The sequence below is a fragment of the Pan troglodytes genome, chromosome 5 (genome assembly GCF_028858775.2).
Source record: "Pan troglodytes isolate AG18354 chromosome 5, NHGRI_mPanTro3-v2.0_pri, whole genome shotgun sequence".
Taxonomy (NCBI): domain Eukaryota; kingdom Metazoa; phylum Chordata; class Mammalia; order Primates; family Hominidae; genus Pan; species Pan troglodytes.
In genome coordinates this window covers 71990053-72002672 of record NC_072403.2, presented here as the reverse complement: position 1 = coordinate 72002672, position 12620 = coordinate 71990053, and positions in this window count along the sequence as shown.

Here is a 12620-nt window from a genome sequence, read left to right as displayed (position 1 = left end):
CCACTTTCCTCAACACCATTTATAAAAGATATCACTTTCCTTGACATCTTTGCCAAAATTCATTGGCCTTAAATGCATATATTTGTTTCTGGACTCTCTGTTCTGTTCTCTTGGACTGTGTGTCTGTTTTATGCCAGTACTATTGCTGTCTTGATTATTATAGCTTGGTAGTAGATTTTGAAATCAAGTAGTATGCTGCCTCCAGCTTTGTTCTTTTCGCTGAAGTTTGCTTTGGCTATCTAGGATTTTTCTTGTGGCTCCACACAAAATTTTTATTTTTTTTTCTATTTTTGTAAGAATGTCATTGAGATGTTGACAGGGATTACATAGAATCTGTAGATCACTTTGGGTAGTATGAACACATTTAAACAATGTTTACTCTTCAAACATATGAACAAAGGATATCGTTTTCTTTATTTGCGTTTCTTCAGTTTATTTCGTCAATGTTGTTTTGTTTTCAATGTACAGGTCTTTTATCTCTTTTATTAAATTTACTCCTAAGTATTTTACTTATTTACTTATTCTAATATTCATTTATTTATTTTGTAACAAGAATTGTTCTCTTGAATTATTTTTCGTTTTATTTTTAAATGATAGTTTTATTTAAAACATTGCTAGTTCTTTAAAGATTTGTTTTCCAGATTTAATAAAACATTTTTATTTTTATCTTAAGGTAGCTGTAGTTTACATTTGGTTGAAAAAGCATATATTTGTGAACCAAGATGAAATATTTTTTCTCTCTAGAATTCAGAAAGTATTAGTACTTTGTATTTTTATAGCAATGTAGTTATTTGTATAAGTTCAATAATAATCTGTTCTCTTTATAACAGAACATAGTAGGAAACATTTGTTATATCACCCAATTATCTTGACTTCTTTTTTGTAGAGTCTGTTGTTAGTATATAGAGACATTACCAATTTTTGTTGATTTAGTACTTTGCAACTTTGCTGAATTTGTTTGTTAGTTCTAATGGTCTTTTTAGTTGAGTCTTTAGTGTTTCCATATATAAGATTATGTTGCTTGTAAACAGGGACAATTTAACTATTTCTTTTTCAATTTGGCTGCCTTTTATCATTTTTTTCTTTGCTAATTACTTTGGCTTGGACTTCCAGGATTATGTTGAATATAAAGCACCCTCGTCTTGTTCCTGATCTAAGAAATGTGAATGTGAGAACTTATAACTTTTCACATTCTGATATTAGCTGTAGGTTTATCATCTATAGCTTATTTTGCTTTGAGATGCATTCCTTCTATACCTAGTTTGTTGAGAGTTTTTTATCACGAAGGAATGTTGAGTCTTGTCAAATGATTTTTTTGCTTCTATTGAGATGATCACATGATTTTTGTCCTTTGTTCTGTTAATATAATGTATCACAATTATAGATTTGGGTAGGTTGAACCATCCTTGTATCCCTGGGATAAACCCCATTTGTTCATGGAAAACAATGATTTTAATGTGTTGTTCAATTTTGATTTGCTAGTATTTTGTTGAGAAGTATATAGGAGTATCTTATGTTTCAAGGACGTTGGTCTGTAATTTTCTCTTTTTGTTGTGACCTTATCTGGCTTTGATATAAGGGTAATGGGATAATGCTAGCTTCATGCAATGAATTTGGAAGTATTCCCTCCTCTTTAATATTTTGGGAGAGTTTGATAAGAATTGGTATAAGTTCATTAATTTTTTGGTAGAAGTTAGCAGTGAAGCCATCAGCGGGGATTTTGTTTGATAAGAAACACATTATTACTGATTCAGTCTTCTTATTTGCTATCTCTTATGATCCTTTATATTTCTGTGGTATTATTTGTAATGTGTCTTTTTCATTTTTGATTTCATTTATTTGACTTTACATTCATAGTGACATGCTTATAGAGTGAAGCATAATATCTTCTTGTGCTCTTATATTTTCCACTAAGTTATGCATCTAATTGCATTATTTTCACTTTTCCCTAACTTTCAAAATCTGAAAATTTAAAATATCAAATATTCAAAGTCTCCCATTGGCTTTACAATATTCTATAAGGTACTGAAAATTATTATCAAGGCAATTCTAGAATGTAAGGATCAGCCTGAAGGCAGCAAAGGCTTAACTAATATTTGTATATTTAGATGAAAAGTAGTTCAATATATCATAATGTAGAATGTTTCCCTAGAAGGATAGCTGACTACAGGCCTAGCATCTGTTGATAAACTTATCTTGTTAACAAACCAAAGGTCAGAATTGTAATATAATCCTGATATGGGAGGCAGAGTGCACACATATTTTGGATGTACCTTTAAGATTAAAGCTGAGGGGCCAGGCACAGTGGCTCCCGCCTGTAATCCCAGCACTTTGGGAGGCCTAGGTGGGCAGATCACCAGGTCAGGAGATCGAGACCATCCTGGCTAACACGGTGAAACCCCGTCTCTAGTAAAAAAAATCCAAAAAATAATTAGCCGGGCGTGGTGGCGGGCGCCTGTAGTCCCAGCTGCTTAGGAGGCCTTGGCAGGAGAATGGCGTGAACCTGGGAGGCGAAGCTTGCAGTGAGCCAGAGATCTCGCCACTGCACTCCAGCCTGGGCGACAGAGCGAGACTCCATCTCAAAAAAAAAAAAAAAAAAAGATTAAAGCTGAGAATAAGCTATACTTGAAAGCAGTTCTGTAGAGAAGTAGGAAAGAATTTTGATAGCTTTTTAAACGAAAGATATAGAATAATTAAAATTAGCATTCCAGTTGAAGATAATGAAATAATTTACATAGATTTACCTGTACTCCCTCCTGAAATCCCGCAAATAATTAGTAAAATATTTGTTAAAGCTAGCAACCCACTAGAATAAGACAGGAGGAGAAAAAAGACAAAATCTTGGAAGCTAAAAAACAATTAAACAAGTATTAACAGACTTGGGAGATCTGAGAATTTGGAAACTGAAATTGGCAGTGAGAAAACTGGTGAAGCATGATGATTGATAGCACAGCATCCACAAAAGCCTCAGGAAGTGGTGACACTAGATAACCAGAAGGATGAGTAAAAGTGGATTAAAAATTCTACTAGTTAAATGTTTTCAAGTTGATACATTTTTCACCAAACCATCTATGTGCTGACATATCCAACAGTCTTTGAATAAAATCACACTAATTTTTAACCTTAATATGTCAGAGAATTCTGCATAACCCACTGAGCCCAGTGAGATGTACAAGGACATCCAGATGACAGGAAACTTCAAATTTGTACAAGATATTTTCTTAATTAAATACTGTTTTTATATCTCTCATTTTGATTGCAATTTATTCTCTAAGCATTATGTCATCCAAGTTAGTCAATACATCTGTATCTTACACAACTTTAAAATTAAAAGGATTTAAGTTACACAATGAAATTATTTCTCAATAAAATTGTGAAGTAGGTTTTTTATAACAGGAAAAATAGAAATATTAAGTGCTTGTTACAGTTTTGAGAAACTCTAATAGTTAACAAACACATTTTAAAGCATTTTATACACAAATTGTTACTTCTTAAATGTTTCCTGTCCATTCATTTACAAGTATAATATAGATAAGTAATATAAAATCTGTAAGTTTCTAGAAGGGAAATTTATTGCTTTTTTTAATAAAAGAAAAACAACTTAGCCTTTTTATTCAATAGTATGAGTTCCAAATTATTTCTTCAAAATCAAAATAAAATTAATTTTCAAAATATGCATCCTGAAAACAAACTTGCCAAAACTATCATATTGAAAATATTTTAAAATGACAATTTTTATATAGACATATTATCATAATTGTTTCCAAAATTTACACAACTATAAAGTAATGAGTCCACATTCAAACTAGGTCTTCTGAGTAAAGATCCACTCTTCTTACTGTTAAAATTATTGCTCTCGTTCAGCTTTCAGTAATATAAATGTGCATTTCTGTTAAACCACTGGAATTTCCACAGTCACTGGAGTATAAAGAAAATAAGGCAAAATATTTTTTAAATGTGTCTAAAGAACACAAAATCTATATTTAATGTACTTGTTCCTCAATCTTCCATTAATGCCACCACCAGACTGTTACCATATATAAACCCCTGCTAGTCATTTCTCCTAAACCTGCCCTCCCTGACTGCTCATCTCCATGTTGGGAATTGCAGTTTTTTGGCTTGTAAACCTTCCTCCTGCATCTCACAATCAATCAATCAATCAATCAGTCAATCAATCCTCTCTCATTTCTTTTATCCACAATATAATCCAGGAAGAGTAATGGTTTGAAAGAATGTCATATAATGCAAATAATTGAGAAAAAATCATATTTATGTGGTTAATGCATTAACTTATTTTAATCATAGACTTTTAGATAACCAAAAGGCATACTAAAATGTTAGTGGTCAATAAGCCTTAGAGTTTTCAACAAGCAGCTATTCTCAATATAAATATTCCTTACATGAAACTTCCAACCTCCAACATTGCCTGAGGGGAAATGTTCACCTGCAGGAAGCACTCCCATCAGCGGGAGTCATATTAAGGACTGCCCTGTGTTTGTGCACTATGTTTGTGTGTGTCTATGCTCAGTATAATATTACATGTACTTTTTTATTTGCATATTCTTTGTCTGTATACCTATATCCCCAAATTTTGAGAAGAATGATTTTTTCTTTCTGTACCTTCCTCTGAAGCCAACTGCTGGTTAATAGTAGAAATCAGTGCTGAATTTTTAACAATGTTGAAAAATCAGATGAAGAGTTGAAAATCACATTTGATTAAAAGCTGATTGCTAGAAATAAGGTAAAATATGAAAAATCACTATCAACACCTCTACTCCTCCTCTTAACTATCAGAAAACCTGAACATTAAGAAGAATTAAAGCTGATGATTTCCAAGACAGCTTGAGGAGGACCATTAGACCATAGGCATTTCTGAAGCAAAGTGATAGATTGTGAAATAAAATTCACTTTAGAAAGATACTACATTAGTAAATACAAAGAATGTATAATTATATCTCATCATATATGAGTAAAGAATTGTTCGCTTTTTTAAGCATAAGGAATCTATGGAATCTATGTGACTCTCTAAACATTGCTTCAAACAAGCAGCAACATATCTGGAAAATTAGGAATGAGATTTTCCAATGTGTGTTAATTGTAACATACATTATTGAGATAGATTATTTGATTATGTTGCATATGGGAATAGTACTGAGAGTAGCATTTGTATTTTGTTTCACTGGAGATTAAACAAGCAACACACATCAGTGATCAACTTTTAGATCTTGTTAAGTCCTTAATTTTCAAATGTATTATGGATAATCATTACAGCATAAATCCAATGGCTTCTGAAGGCTATATAACATAACTACTTAATATTTATCCACATTTTATGCCATAGTGTATTATAATTATGCCCATTGAGATGACAAAGTTTCTCATTCAATATATTTTTTAAAAACATTTTGTCATCACCAATCTTCTACTTAGAAAATGGAATCTGTTGAAATTGTAAGAAAAAATAATAATATAGGGACCTGGCATTGAAACAATGGGCTCCATCCAAAATTTGAATAAAAGTCATTGAGGAAAGAGTCCTGGCACAACAGTCACTAGTTTTTGGGGTTTTGTCTTTTTTTTTTTTTTTTTCTGGATTTTACTTGGCCAGGAGATGTGATGGTTAATATTGAGTGTCAACTTGATTGGATTGAAGGATGCAAAGTATTGTTCTTGGGTGTGTCTATGAGAGTATTGCTAAAGGAAATTAACATTTGAGTCAGTGGACTGTGAGAGACAGACCCACCCTCAATCTGGGTGGGCACTATCTAATCAGCTGTCAGTGCAGCTAGAATAAATCGGGCAGAAGAAAGTGGAGTGAAGAGACTGTTCAGTCTTCCAGCATTCATCTTTTTCCCATGCTGGCTGCTTCCTGCCCTCAAACATCAGACTCAGCTCTTGGATTCTTGGACTCACACCAGTGATTTTCCAGGGGCTCTCAGGCCTTCAACCACAGACTGCAGGCTGCACTGTCGGCTTCCCTACTTTTGAGGTTTGGGGACTCAGACTGGCTTCCTTGCTGCTCAGCTTGCAGATGGCCTATTGTGGTACTTCACCTTGTGATAGTGTGAGTTAATTCTCCTAATAAAATCCCCTTCAAATATAAGTATATCCCATTAGTTCTCTCTCTTTAGAGAACACTAATACAAGAGATGAAAGGTTTAAGAAAAAATAAGGATTCCCCAGTGTTCTCATACTCTCATTTAACTGCAGAAATACATTTTCTCATCACATTACCTTTTAAATAGTGCATAGACTTCCAGCCTATTTATGAAACCCTGTGTAGCCTATGATATTCTTTACATATTCAACAACAGAAGAAGGAAAAGGAAAAAGATTATACAAGTCATCTCAAAGATTAAACATGTTAATTTCAAATTATTATGAACTTGCTATGAGTTTAATAGTTACTTATAAGTTATTTTTTAAAAACATAATTCTCAAAACCTAGCTTATGATACATTTTGGAACTCACTGGTAAGTGGAGCAGTGTTTATACATTCACTAATACTAATTGTTACACCACTCTCTCAATGTGGAATTCGTATAAGGAACCACACTGGATGTCTTAGAAATGAGAATGTTTAAAGTATTGCAAAGACTGTGTTTAACATAATGAACAGTCTGTTCACACAGGATAAAACTGGTGTTAAAAAACATGTGCCTTGATGAATGAAGCCCATTTCTAAGTTCCATGATTTTGAACAAATTACCTTCACAAGCCTCGGTTATTTAGCATAAAAAATATAGGGATCAAAGGATTTCCATGGAGGGGTGGAACAAGATGATACAGTAGTACTTTCCATAAGTTTTTACTAATATTTTTAGTAACCTGGAGAAATATGCAAATATCCCATTAAAAAAATCAGATTCAATCCAAATAAGACTATCGAAAGATATAATCATATTCTCAAAAAATCAGAGATAATAAGAGGATGCTAAGACCATCAAAAGAAAAGAAGCAAATAAAATATAAGGGAGTTTCAACATGCCTAGCTGCAGACTTTGCAGCCAAAACCTTATGTGCCAGGAGATTGTGGAATGATAGAGTCAAAGTGCTGAAGAAAAAGAAAAAAAACAAATTATTAACCAAGATTATCTTACCCATCAAAGCCATCCTTCAGAAATAAAGGAGAAATAGACTTTTCTAACACACAAAGCCCAAGGGAGTTTATCACCACCAGACTTGTTTTAGATGAAATGCTAAAGATAGTTCTTCAAGCTAAAAAAAAGGTACTAAGCAACACAAAAACATTTAGAAGTATAAAACTGACTAGTACAAGTAAGTATACAGTCAAATTCAGAATATTGTAATACTGTAAGGGTGGTATGTAAATCACATATATCTGTAGTCTAAAGGTTTGAAAAACTATCAAAAATAATAGGTGCAATAATTTCTGAAGGTATATGTAATTTAAGAAAATGTAACTTGTGACATCATGAATTTACAATGTGGGCCGTAAATGGAGTCAAAGTGTAGAGATTTCTTTTTTCTGATCATAGTTACATTGTCATTCATTAAAATAATCTATTATAACTACAAAATTTTTTTATATAATAAGCCCCATGGTAACCACAAAGCAAAATCCTATAGATACACACACACAAACAAAATAAAAAGCAACAAGAAAGGATTTATAGAAAAGCTAGAAAACTGCAGTTATAAGTCCGTATCTATCAGTAGTTACCCTGAATGTAAATGGAGTAAATTCTCCAGTCAAAAACATAGCATGACAAATGGGGGGGAAAAAAATGACCCAACTACATGCTGCCTACAAGAGACTCATTTCACTTGTAAGGACCCACAAATTGAAAATGAAGAACTGAAAAAAGATATTTCAGAAAAATGGAAACCAAAAGAAAGAGTAGCTATCCATATTTCAGATAAAATGGATTTTAATTCAAAAATGACGTTAAAAAGACAAAGGAGGTCACTATAGTATGATAAAGTGGTCAATTCAACAAGAGGATATAACAATATATGCAGCAAGCATCAGAGGATCTAAACACATAAAGAAAATATCAATAGATACGAAGGGAGAGAGAGACTGCAATATGATAATAGTAGGCAATTTCAGTGCCTCACTTTTAGCAATGAACAGATTATCCAAACGTAAAATCAGAAAAGGATCATGAAACTTAAAATGTATTCCAGAGCAAATGGACCTAAAGACACATATACAGAAAATTTTATTTAACATCTGCAGAGTATGCATTTTTTCAACTAAACATAAAACATTCTCTAGGATAGATCATATATAAAACCACAAAAAGTCTGAAAACTGTAAGAAGACTGCAATCATATCAAGTATCATTTTTGACCATGGTGGTATAAAATGTGAAATCAATAACAAAAGAAATATTGGAAAATTAACAAATACATACAAATTAACATGCTTCTAAACAACTAAGGAGTTAATAAATAAATTGAAAGGAAGTTTAAAATGTTCTTAAGACAAACAAAAATGAAAACACAGCATACAAAAACCTATGGGTTACCTCAAAAGCAGTTCTAAGGGGTAAGTTTGTAGCAATAAACACCTACATCAAAAAAGGTCATAATAACATTGGCTTTACACACTTTTCAGATTGAAGTTAGAATGAATTAGGTAATGTATGTAAAAGTGCTATGTAAAGAGTAAAGGACAATGTAATATGCATTATTCTTATAAGTAAAATTTATAGCCTTAACAATTAGACAGTTAAAAATGTGAGCTGTTTTTTTAATAATGGGAAATGAGAGTCTTTTATGTACCACAGTGGAAGCCTTAGGGCTCCTTCCAGATCTGTTTAATATGGTAATGCCATGTGCTTCAGACTTTTCCAAATACATGCCTCAGAAAAATTTAGAGCATATGCCTGCAAAAAAACCCACTTTATAAATGAAATTTTGTTGCAATAACTTTCTATTTTATTACAAGAAAATGTTTTCTTCCCTAAATACAATCTGGAGCAAATTCTAACATCTAGTGTTCTTATATAGTATAACATAACAACCCTCTTGTAGCCATGGTATTGATGAAAAAACTGAAAGATTCAAGGAGGTTAAAAGATTTCTTCAAGATCCCATATATGTAATTGGTAAACAACATAATTAAACTCAAGAGGACTAGCTAAAATTGACCTGTTGTACCTACAGGCTTATAATAAATTTTACCCTAGTTTTATGGGTAAAGGTAAGGAAAGTGGAGAAGTGAAATGACTTCACAAATTAAGGTACCAAATTAATATTAAAACTAAGTCTTCTTGAAGTCAGTCCTTTTCAACTATAACATTCTGATTCTTAATCAATAAATTAAATGAAACCTTTTGTAGTTAGTTTAGGATGTGTGAAATCCACAATTTTGTTGTTTGACATGGAATTTGAGTGGTGAGTCAACTAAAACTCTTACACAAATTTGTGTTACCAAATTTGTTTAAAGAAGCTAAATAAAACTTTGGTATGAAAATCAGAAAAGGTATCATGAACAATGAAAATTCAAAGGCAATGTCAATCATCAACATAGATGCAAATATCCTAAATATAAATTATTAAAAATGAAATTCATATGTGTACATACCATCAGAACAGTTGATATATTCCTGGGGTAAAATAATGGGTTAATATTAAAATACCAAAGTTGTTCACAGTATAATCATATCAGTAAGTGAACAAACGTAATTAATGTTAAATTCTGTCAAAATTTCTAGCAAACTAAGAATAGAAGGAAAGTTTTTTAATGAGTTAAAGGGTATCACTTATAAAAGAACTGAAAACTTCATGTCCTTTGCAGGGAAATGGATGAAGCTAGAAACCATCATTCTCAGTAAAATAACACAGGAACACAAAACCAAACACCACATGTTCTCACTCATAAGTGGGATTTGAAAAACGAGAACACGTAGACACAGGGAAGGGAATATCACACACCAGGTCTTGTCGGGAGGGTTGGGGACATGGGGAGGGAGTGCATTAGGACAAATACCTAATGCATGTGGGGCTTAAAACCTAGATGATGGGTTGATAGGTGCAGCAAACCACCATGGCACATGTCTACCTATGTAACATACCTGCATGTTCAGCACATAGATCCCAGAACTTAAAATAAAATAAAATAATAATAATAATAATAAAACAAAAGAACAGAAAACTTTGAACTCAAATGTGAAAGCTTAAAAGTCTTACATGAAAAATCAAAACAAGAAAAGAAATCTTATTGTCATTATTTCAGTTCAGTGTTGTTTCTGAAGGTTCTAGGCAGGGAATAAACTAGTAAACTATTTTAAGAATTAGAAACAAAAGAAGGGTCTCATTATTCACAGATGATATAGTATTATTAAAAATAAACGTGTTTGGGTGTGGTGGCTCATGCCTGCCTATAATCGTAACACTCTGTGAGGCAGAGGAGGGAGGATTGCCTGAGTCCAAGAGTTCAACATCAGCCTGGGTAACATAGCGAGATCCTGTCTCCACACACACACAAATAAATAAATAGAAGTAGAAGAGTTCGACAAGGTTGCTCAATATGTAAATGAATTGCATGTCTATACATCAATATAATGAGTTAAATATATGTTATAAAATATTTTAAAATGGCAACAAATTAATAAGATTTCTATAAGTTAACTTGAGAAAGTAAGCACATGCTCTTTATGAAGATAAATTATGAAACTACATTAAAAATGTCATAGAAGTTGTCATATAAGGGAGACATCTACCGTATCCACATACAAGAAGATAAAATATCACAAGGATGTAAATTAGAGTTATCCCTACATATCTCTTTGTGGTGGGCATTGGTTCCAAAATTCCCACACACACCAATACCAAAATCTGTGGATACTTAAGTAATGCAGTTGGCACTACAAAAATCCAGTAGAACCCCCACATATGAAAAGTGTCCCCCACACAACCCTACATATAGATTTCTTATACCACAAGTATATATGTTGTATTTTTGGTTGGCATTTTGTTGGAGATACAGAACCCACTAATTGGGAGTACAGAATGTATTTATTGAAAAAAAATTAGCATTTAAGTGGACCTGCACAGATCAAACTCATGTTGTTCAAGGGTCAAGTGTACTTTTACATTTTCAGTAAAATCAATGGAATTCACATTATTTTCTAATGAGTTTTTATGCAACTTAATAGGATGCTTGCATATGTAGCTAATTTCAATATTTATATAAAAGGGCACAGGGCAAAAATAAAACAACACAACCCTGAAGAAGAAGAACAATATGCAGAACTTGACCTATGCTATACAAAATCTCATCAAAAAACCAATTAACTCTGTGTTTGATTGGCTGAGAGTTGACAATCTGTCAAATGGAATAGGATAATGAGCCCAGAAACAGATTCAGGTACATGGAAGAACACTGCCTGACAGAGCCAAAATACAGAAGAATAAAGGAAGGATGATTGTTTTGTATGTTATCCTAGAATAATTGGTACTCTACATTCCAAGGCCAAAGGCAGGGGTGGAAGGATTCTATACAGAGTGAATGCTAAACAGTTTTGTCATAGCCAACTGGTAACAAATGTTTTTTTTTTATTATTATTATACTTTAAGTTTTAGGGTACATGTGCACAACGTGCGGGTTTGTTACATATGTATATATGTGCCAAGTTGGTGTGCTGCACACATTAACTCGTCATTTAGCATTAGGTATATCTCCCAATGCTATCCCTCCCCCCTCCCCCCACCCCTCAACAGTCCCCGGTGTGTGATTTTCCCCTTCCTGTGTCCATGTGTTCTCATTGTTCAATTCCCACCTACGAGTGAGAACATGTGTTGTTTGGTTTTTTGTCCTTGCGATAGTGTGCTGAGAATGATGGTTTCCAGCTTCATCCATGTTCCTACAAAGGACATGAACTCATCATTTTTTATGGCTGCATAGTATCCCATGGTGTAAATGTGACACATTTTCTTAATCCAGTCTATCATTGTTGGACATTTGGGTTGGTTCCAAGTCTTTGCTATTGTGAATAGTGCCGCAATAAACATACATGTGCATGTGTCTTTATAGCAGCATGATTTATAATCCTCTGGGTAGATACCCAGTAATGGGATGGCTGGGTCAAATGGTATTTCTAGTTCTAGATCCCTGAGGAATCGCCACACCAATTTCCATAATGGTTGAACTAGTTTACAGTCCCACCAACAGTGTAAAAGTGTTCCTATTTCTCCACATCCCCTCCGGCACCTGTTCTTTCCTGACTTTTTAATGATCGCCATTCTAAGTGGTGTGAGATGGTATCTCATTGTGGTTTTGATTTGCATTTCTCTGATGGCCAGTGATGATGAGCATTTTTTCATGTGTATTTTGGCTGCATAAATGTCTTCTCTTGAGAAGTGTCTGTTCATATCCTTCGGCCACTTTTTGATGGGATTGTTTGTTTTTTTTCTTGTAAATTTGTTGGAGTTCATTGCATATTCTGGATATTAGCCCTTTTTCAGATGAGGTTGCAAAAATTTTCTCCCATTCTGTAGGTTGCCTTTCACTCTGATGGTGGTTTCTTTTGGTGTGCAGAAGCTCTTTAGTTTAATTAGATCCCATTTGTCAACTTTGGCTTTTGTTGCCATTGCTTTTGGTGTTTTACACATGAAGTCCTTGCCCATGCCTATGTCCTGAATGGTA